At 37.3% G+C, this 10067-nt stretch overlaps 1 non-coding gene across 1 annotated transcript; it reads left to right on the top strand.

Moving 5' to 3' along the window:
- The first annotated feature begins 7776 nt into the window (after positions 1–7776).
- Positions 7777–7883, top strand: LOC114232143 (U6 spliceosomal RNA). Its single transcript, XR_003618190.2, has one exon. It is a non-coding gene; the product is annotated as a U6 spliceosomal RNA (small nuclear RNA).
- The last annotated feature ends 2184 nt before the right edge of the window (positions 7884–10067 follow it).

The following is a 10067-nucleotide window of genomic DNA, read 5'->3' as shown; positions in this document are numbered from 1 at the left end:
TCATGGTAGAAAGAACCTTGGAGACCTTCCAGCCCTATATTTTAGAACTTAAGAAACTGAAATTCCAAAGAGACTTCTTGACCCCTGAGCTCATTCTTGAGCACCCAGCCCACTCGTCTCCTCCTTGCGGAAGCCGCCCCTGGCCTCTTGTTAGCACAGCTCACCATGTTTTCTGCCGGCCACCGCTGGGACTAGCACATACCTTTAATATGACCAATTTGCGTATGTATTTCTCTTTTCCAATTCTTCAAGCTGAGGTGATTTGCCTCGGTGAGGTTTATAGCTTCTAGAGGGTCTGTGGATGTCCCACTTTTTGGAAAGGGGTTACCTTACATAAATCCTTCAAATTGTACACAATTATATTTACAAGTTTATGTGACTTGTACAGTTTTCTGTGGACAGATGCCAATGGTTTCAACAGATTTTTGAAGGAGTGTTATTGGTAAAGGCCAAACGATCCACTGCCATGGACTGTTAGTCCTATGACAACAACTAAGTCCATGCCTCATTTATCTTATTCTCCTATCCTCCTTCAGAATTTGTCATAGAACACATTCTCACGTTTTGTTTGGTGAACAAATTAAAATTTGGCCCCTAGTTAATTAATTGATGTCAAAATGTATACTATAATGTAATGTTATATTCCTTAGTAAAGGGCATTTCTATTATTTGGGTTCTTCTTTCTTAGGCCATTATCTGATCAAAACTAAAATTTAACTAATACATTTCTAGCTTCCATGTACATTACCTCCAATGTCCTTATATTTCATGGCCCAGAAGAGCATAGAATCTATAAAACAGGAAATCTCATGTAGCCACTGCTACAATATTGAGGAAAATGTCTGTAATTTCAAGCCAGAGGAAAACTACTCAGTCCCAGCTCTTTCATGTCTCAACTTTAGGCCTCTCTCTAAACCCCGTGATTTTCCGCATTTTCACCTCAAATAAATAGTCACTCTACTTAATATTGATTTTGCAAAAGTTAATTGACATGAACATGAAAGTAATATATACAAATCCAAGGTCTTGGTAGAAAACAAAAGGTTTTAACGTTATACACATGCATTAACTGAATATCTATGAAATTTCATTTTCATTTCCATACAAACACATCATCTTTTATGCTCCCTCTAGAGATATCAAAAATAGTGCCTATTAAGCATGACATTTTATATCCATTTCTCAAAAATTTGCAGATAGTGTGAATTTGAATGCCAAATATACCCCAAAAGAAACCCAAAATTTGATTCCTTAAGGGAATAATTTTTATTCAACCAGATTACAGTAGACAGACAGTGTTCTTGTAATCTGCTAGGTTTATTTTTCTACTACACATTACTGAGATCAGAGGTCTTTGAAGCCTCATCATTGCCTATTGCTATCATGTCCACATTTTCTGTTCCTTGATACATGTTGAGACCTGGGCCTCAGTAAATCACACTTATCAAGGCAGCTACAGCCTCAGGTCATATCCCTAGCTTTCTATTTTTAAGTAACATCTTTATTTCTGATTTCTAGCATTTTTCCTTAAAAGCATAGCTATGTATCTTATGTTTTGTTATTTTTCACCACAAATTTTCTTGCTATTTTTAGTAAGAGAGATTCTTAGTCTATCTTGTCTGAATCACATGTTTTCTACCCTTGATTCTTACAGGAAAAGATATGAGTGCAGACATTCAGCTCAAGTCATATATATATATATATATATATATATATATATATATATATATGACTTGATTCTTACAGGAAAAGATATGAGTGCAGACATTCAGCTCAAGTCATATATATATATATATATATATATATATATATATGACTTGATTCTTACAGGAAAAGATATGAGTGCAGACATTCAGCTCAAGTCATATATATATATATATATATATATATATATATATATATATGACTTGATTCTTACAGGAAAAGATATGAGTGCAGACATTCAGCTCAAGTCATATATATTTTTTTTTTTTTACCATAGATGGTTCAGTTAACATCCTAAAGGCTCAAATGTTTACATATGAAAATGGGGGGAATAATTCCTGTACTATTTACTTACAGTGTTTCTGTGAGTAGCAAATGATAAAATATATGTAAAAGTACTTTGGACAGCACAAGTTGTGACACAAACATAAAGAACTGCTATAACTCTGTCATTGATTATTTGGTATTAGAAACATATTCGAAGCCCTTATTTTTTCCAATACAAGTGGAGTGGTTAATAATGTAAATTCTGGAACTTGGGTCATATTGTCTCCAACATTTATAAGATGCATCACCTTGAATCAGTCACATAAAGCCTTGTGCCTCACTTTTCTTGTTTGTGAAAATTGAGAAAAGAACTTACCTGATAAGGTAGTTGAGGATTAAGCAAAAGAATATGATACTATGTTTAGAGCAGCTCTACCCAAACACAGTTCACAGATAGTGCTGATTCAAGAACTGCTATTGTTCCATGATAAGTACAGAAATTTAAAGAAATTTTCATGAGTTTCACAGTAATTTTATGTCTGTTAAATCTAATAATTAAAAATGCACATGCATTTTGTGTCTTTTTATTTTATTTTGTAAAGAAAATCCTTTATCATAGATAGCTTAGGAAGCACTGATTTAGAGGCTCCTGCATAGATAGTATTATGCAGGTATTACCCTTTATTGTAATACTCTTATCACATCAGCCATAGAACAGTCTCTTTAAAAATGAGACATTACCACCATTCCCTCTGTGGAGGCTGTTAAATAAGCAATTTGAAAAGGCTACAGCCTGTATGATTCCAACTATATGACATCCTGGAGAAGACAAAATTTTGGAGATTAGTGATTGTCAAGGGTTCCTGAGGAGGGAAGGATGAATAGAGCACAGAGGATTTTGGGGGACAGTGAAACAGCGTTTCATTGCATGATACTACAATGGTAGATACATATCGTTATATATTTGTCATAATTTCTGGAACACCATCACTAGTATGAACCCTAATGTAATCCATGTATTTTGGGTGATAATGATGTGTCAGTGTAGGTTCATGAACTGTAACAAATAGACTGCTCTGCCACCAGATGTTGATAGTGGGGGAGGTTGTCCATGTGTAGGGGCCAGGCGGAAAAGTCTGGGCTTGTAGATAAATGCCTCAAGATTAATTGTATAGCCTATGAAACAATTAATTTGACACTTTTCTCATACCATACAACAAAATTTATTCAGATGTAGTTTAGCCCTAAAGTTGAAAGGTAGTTAGAAGCTTCTAAAAGAAAATATATAGAGCCCTAACCAGTTTGGCTCAGTGGATAGAACGTCGGCCTGCGGACTGAAGGGTCCCAGGTTTGATTCCGGTCAAGGACATGTACCTTGGTTGCAGGCACATACCCAGTAGGGAGTGTGCAGGAGGCAGCTGATCAATGTTTCTCTCTCATCGATGTTTCTAACTCTCTATTCCCTCTCCCTTCCTCTCTGTAAAAAAATCAATAAAATATATTTTTTTTAAAAAGAAAATATATAGAAAAACCTTCACAATCTTGAATTCAGTAAAGATTTCTTAAACAAGAACACATATACATGCACACATGTACAATCACTAACATAAAGTAAAAGATTAATGCTTTAGATTTAATTAAAATAGATAACTTTATTCATCAAAACACCATTAAGGAAAACAATAATGCAAACAATAAAGAAAGATATTAGTATAAATTTTACAAAGAAATTGTATCCAGAATATATAAATAAACGTTACAAACTAGTAAGACAAATACAACAATACAATTTAAGAACGTGTCAAAGGATGCAAATAAGCATTTCACCAATAAGGTTAACCAAGTGGCCAGAAAGCGTAAGAAAATGTGTTTTCTTTATCACTATTCATCATCATGGAAATGCAAATTAAAACCATACAAACCTACCCCTACACACTTAGCTGAATGACTAAAATTTTTAAAATCTGACAATATCAAGTGTTGGTGAAAATAAAAAAAGAAAGCAACAGGATCTCTGACTACAACTACAATGTTGATGGTATTTCAAATCAATCAAACCACTTTAAGAAGCTGTACAGTAATATCAACTAAAGCTGAATGTGTGCATACACAATGGCATGGCAATTTCCGGTCTTGCTAAATATGTAACAGAATGTATACACATTGCACCAAAGGACACGTACACGTGTGCATAGCAGCTTCACTCATAATTGTACCAAATTGTAAGTAGCCCAAATATTCACCAACATTAATAAATCATTATATATTCATACATTAGAATATTTAGCAATAAAAATTGAACTAGGCTACAAGGTAACCAAAGGGATAAATCCAAAATCATAATAGTGAGGAAAAAAAAATCAAACTGAAAATAGACACATAAGAGTTCATACCATATGATTCCATTTATATAAACTGATGAAAACAAATTTTTTAAAAATATACTGTATATTTTATTGATTTCAGAGAGGAAGGGAGAGGGAGAGCTAGAAACATCAATGATAAGAGAGCATCATTGATTGGCTGCCTCCTGCATGCCCCCTACTGGGGACCAAGCTTGCAACCCGGGCATGTCTACCGGAATTGAACCCGGGACACTTCAGTCCTCAGGCCAACGCTCTATTCACTGAGCCAAACCAGCTAGGGCAAGATCAAAACAAATTAAAGGTGATAGAAATCAGAATAGTGATTACTTTTGGGAGTTGACTGTGGGTCAGAGGGAGGTAGTTATTTCTGCAGTATAAATCATGTTCTATATATTTATCTTGGAGATGGTTATATGCCTTTAATTACTTTTTACAGATTTTCAACTTATATACAGTACCTAATGGTTGAACATTTTGCCTATGGTAAACTTCAATAAAAAGGTAACAAAAATATTTTGAAGTATACCTCAGATTTGTTTTGTCATATACTTCAGTGACTATTAGAAGATAGGCCTAATGCCTTTTCAGTTCTTCACTGAATATTGCCTTTCTCCAGGGAATCGTGCCAGATGTAGTTGGAACAGAAGAAAAGTTGACATCTGGCTCCTACCCTGGTCCAGCTTACTATGCAATAGAGACAGGATGAGATATGAGCACAAATAATAATACAAGGCAGAAAGTGATGTGAGCCACATATGGATTACAAAGGGGCCCCAGAAGTCTTGAAGGAAGAGAGGGCATTTGAGTGGAACTTTAAAGGATTTCAGCTAGTAAGATTTCAAATAATGTAGATAAAAAATAGATTTCTCTGCAGGGAAAAGAATGAAAGAACATCAAAAACCTGCAAATTGGTAGTTACAAAGCATAGGAAATACACTCAGTAATTCTGTAATAACTCTCAATGGTGCCCGGTGGGTATTTGAATTATTATAGGGAACACCTTGTAATCTATATGAATATCTATTCAATGTGCTGTATATCTGAAACTAATACAAAAAAAGTATTGAATGCAAAATGTAATAAAAAATAAGATTTAAAAATTGTGCATCTATGCAAATGTGAAGGGTGTGCATGTGTGGTGTGTGTGTGTAATCTATGTGAAAACAAAGTATGAATATGGTCTATGTGAATTGTGATAAGCATCTCCAGTCTAGCATATGAATTAATTGAAATGGAAATGTATTGATAAATTGAGTAGAGTTGGAAAATACTGAATACAGACTTGCGTTTCTGCAATTGCTCTTCCAGGGTTTGGAGAATCGGGACCGTGGTGTTTTGAGGGGACCTGAACTAGCAATCTTGGGAAATGCTTTTAATGTAATAATCAAGAGGATGCTTTTGCTGGAATGCAGTACTGAGCAAAGGAGGAGTTGGAAAGAGAAGTTTAAAAAGCAGTTTGAAATTAGTCTGTTGAGGGTCATGAGGTCTAGACCAAGGATTTGGTATTATACTTATGATCAGGAGTGTTTGATGGCTTTTGATCAGATGTATGACATCGAAAAAGCCACATTGAAGGACCACTGACCTGACATTGAACAGAAGAATATAACTGCTCTACCAGCCCCATCGATAAGGCCAGGGCACAGGTGCTTATATATGATTTCTAGGTGCATATTTCTCTCCCAATACCAATAAACCCAGAGAAAGCGAGGTAACTAGCCAAGGTGACGATGCTCAGAAGTGGATTTTGCAGGTAGTCGAAACAGACCTGCTCTCTGTCCCAAATTTCCGGGATTCTCAGATGTAGCAGTGAACAAGAAAACTTGTTAACAGGCCACATCTGTTCAACACAAATAGATTCATGCACATGGCTGGAGTCAGGCAGCAGGGTGCTTGCCAGTGTTTTCCTAGAAATAGGCTCCGTCACAGGTGACTGTCTCTACTAGCTCCATGATTTAGGGTGGGGAAGAGTAAAGCGTACTTACGGGATGTGTATAGCAGGCGGCAAAGGTGGGAGAGGGAAGGAGACCTTGTTGTCTTAAAAGAAAGGTTTCTTTATTACTTTACCTGCTTTTATGACTGTGTCTCCTGAAAATGACTTCAGGTCATCTCCCTCGTAGTGGTTTTTTAAAGATTCTTGGAGGATGGCTTCTGCTCTCTTCACAGTATGAGACCTGGGCAATGGGCCAAAGTTGTTTTAAATCGCAGTTGCAATTCTGGCTCTTTTCATGTGAATATGGGCCAAAAGGAAGTCTAATAACTTATCAAGTTGAAGCACCTCAGGGAGGTCCAGAAGCAGGAATTTTTGAGAAGCAATTTAGGGAGTGAGGTTATTAACTCTTGACCTGACTGAAGCCCTTTTTGAGCTACTATTTGTATTTGGTTAATTGAGTAACTTTTCTTCCTTCCTTCCTTCCTTCCTTCCTTCCTTCCTTCCTTCCTTCCTTCCTTCCTTCCTTCCTTTCTTTCTTCCTTTCTTCCTTTCTTCCTTTCTTCCTTTCTTTCTTCCTTTTTTTCTTTCTATTTCAGAGAGGGGAAGGGAAAGGGGGAGAGAGATAGAAACATTAATGATGAGAGAGAATCATCCATCGGCTGCCTCCTGCCAATCCAACCTGGGCATGGGCCCTGACCAGGAATTGAACTGTGACCTCCTGGTTTATGGGTCAACACTCAACTACTGAGCCACACCAGCTGGGCATTGAGTAATTCTTTTTTTTTTTTTTTTAAGACAACTGGCCTGAGAATCCTGAGACATAGGTTTGTTTGTTGAAACTTTAAGTTAATTGTTTCATTGACAAACTCCAATCATCACTCTGCCCAGTTCTCTCCTCTGTAAAATAGAGATTGCATGGGTCTGATGTTTCTCATTAATGTCTTTAAGTTAGAAGTTCTGTGAAAGGGCACAACATAAATTCATCTCAGCAAATTATTTATGCAGCGTCTCTTATTGACTGTAGTCACAGCTTCAAGGAGTTGAAGAAATATTTAGGACACACTTTCTAGTTTCCAGGAGGTAAAGACATAACCTACAAAGCAGAGGATGCCGAATTCCTTAGAATCTGATGTAGAGGAGACAGTACTGTGCAATTCATGTTTCCACCCTGCCCTCCATCCTTTTTAGGTAGAAGTGTTCATTCCCCCAGCAGTGTTGACAGCTGACAGTTCACAGATAATCCTCTTTATGTGCTACTGCCCTTGGTCTTTGCCATAGGTCCTCACCTCCAATGACTGGTAGAGAGAGAGATGTCAAGCCCTTGGCCTTGTTGGAATAATTTAGAACCATTCTGAAGAGCCATCACAGCTCCGGAGCTCCTCATGCCGTTGGCTAAGGCCCTTGTAGAGACAACAAGGCCACCCAACATTTCCTTTGCACAACCCACTCCCTTCACTTCCGCAGATCTGTGGATCCCTACAGAACTCTCCAATATAATTTCTTGCAGTGCTTGCTTTGGCAGCATATATACTAAAATTGGAACAATACAAGGGAGATTAGCATGGTCTCTGCACAAGGATGACATGCAAATTCATGAAGTGTTCTATATTTTCCAACCAATTAAATCTAAAATTAAAGAAAACACACTTTTATACTAATATCCAAAGTCGTCTTCTTGGGGAACTTGAGTTGTAGTAATTAATCAGTGGGGAAAAGTATTATGGGGATTCACAGAGGGAAGAAAGCAAATACTGTCTTGGTAACATGAGACAGGAAACATTGCCTGTGGGAGATGGTATTTGTGCTGCAGTTTGCTTGATGTGTGTGTGATTTTCACTGGAAGAGGTGGTGGAAGAGGAATTAGGGAAAGGACTAGACATTACTGTATTGACAGAGAATAGGATAAGCAAAGACTCAGAGATCAGAAGGTGAGATACGTGAATCCAAAAAGTAATGTTCATAGAGGCTGACTATCTTCTCCCATTCACAGGCAGTACAAGATCAGGATGAGAAGAAGGATGAGTGTTCATATGAAGGGTCCTAAACCAGGCTTGGAATGATGCACTCGATCATAGAGGGAAGGGCAAGCCTAGGAGAGTTATTTAATGGAGGAGCTATATACAACATGGGCTATGCTTTCAAAGAATGACTCGGGAACTAAAATAAGGAAGTGCTGTAAAATGGAAGATATTGTAATCTTCGATCACATAAAAATTAGAAGGCTTTCAATGAAATGAAGGTAGGAAAAATATCAAAGCAGGTTGAAAAATTAATTTTAATATCTGGAATATGCTTTTTTGTTTTTTACTTAATGATTATTTAGGCCAGCTAGCTTGAGGATGCCTGGAAAAATAGAGGGGTGGGGTTGAGAAGAGGGGAGATGGGAGAGAGAGAGAGACAGAGAGAGAGAGATTTCTCTGTTTCTCTCACTCTTTTAATTATTAATTTTACTTCATGACCAGTCAATTATGGGATCACAGCTCTCCAGTTCTGTTGCCTTGAAAAGTAGTCAGCAAATTGAATGCTGTGAAATTCTAACTTACAACATTAACTGAGTCAAGGATGACTGGCTCATATCATATCTTGGGATTTTAAGAGAACATTCTGTGAAGTGCTTTGCAGTGCCTGGTACATAAGAAACACCCTGTACAAGTAACTCTGGATATTAGTTCTACCACTAACGCTCTGGACCAGCAATTTTCAACTCGTGTGCCATGGCACACTGGTGTGCCACAAGAATTTTTAAAACATATAATACCTGATTATTTATCAGGGGCACTGACCTCTTTTCCCTTAGATTGTCAAATAAAAAAAATGACAACAGCCAACACAACAATAGCCACCCATTGTGAATTAATCAAAATTATACCTATTTTGGTCAGATCAGCAAAAATAAATATATGTTTTAGTATGCTGCAGAATTTTAGTAATTAGTTTATGAGATGAAAAAGGTTGGACATCGCTGGTCTAGACCCTTTGTAAATAGTTTCACACCTATGAGCCTCTAATTCCTCACCTAAAAAAATGAGTTGCTGGTTTTAGTTGACTTATTACCTTCTATACTGTTGATGCTAAGTTCCAAGTATGATTTTCTTTAAAATAAAATTAAAATAAAAACATGAATTTGTTCATCCCAACTCAACAAGATTGATAAACTCAGTGAACTCCCTTTCCAGAGACAGGTGAAGAACTTGAAAGAGGGGAGCAAGATGTCATTGGCTTTAGTCCCTGCCAGAGCTAGCATCTGTTTTGAAATTATCTGGTTAACAGACATTGTTCTGAGATTCTGTGGGTGCTGAATCTGCCAGATGTTTTTTGTTGTTGTTGTTTTTGTTTTGTTTTGTTTTGTTTTTTTCTACTCCAACTACTCATAAAACCTTTGCACCCTTTGCTGCTTGGTTTTAAGCCAGAGCCAAGGGTCCTTAAAGAGTCTTTGCGTGGCATCTAGGACTTTTCTGCGAAACACTGCACAGTCAAGCACTGCCTCAAATCTAATTCATGGACAGCTTCCTGTTCCTCTGCTGTGCTTCCCATATCCTTACCAGGTGTCAGGAAAAGCTTCATGGGCATGCAGTATGTCAACACATCAGCACAGCTCAGATTGTAGCAGGGCTCCAGCAGACGGCAGCCAATAGCTGAACTTGCTGTGGCTGAAAAATAACACATTCCCTTTCCCAGTTCCTCACCTTGATCTCTCACAGCTCATCCAGTACAGACTTGTGCATTCATTTCAAATGGAAAAGGGAATCTGAAAGCAGCACATTTCCCCAGATCTCCTCACTCCCTGCTTTATATAT

This window comes from Eptesicus fuscus, chromosome 19 (assembly GCF_027574615.1).
Source record: "Eptesicus fuscus isolate TK198812 chromosome 19, DD_ASM_mEF_20220401, whole genome shotgun sequence".
Taxonomy (NCBI): Eukaryota; Metazoa; Chordata; class Mammalia; order Chiroptera; family Vespertilionidae; genus Eptesicus; species Eptesicus fuscus.
This window is presented reverse-complemented; position numbering and strand designations above follow the sequence as displayed.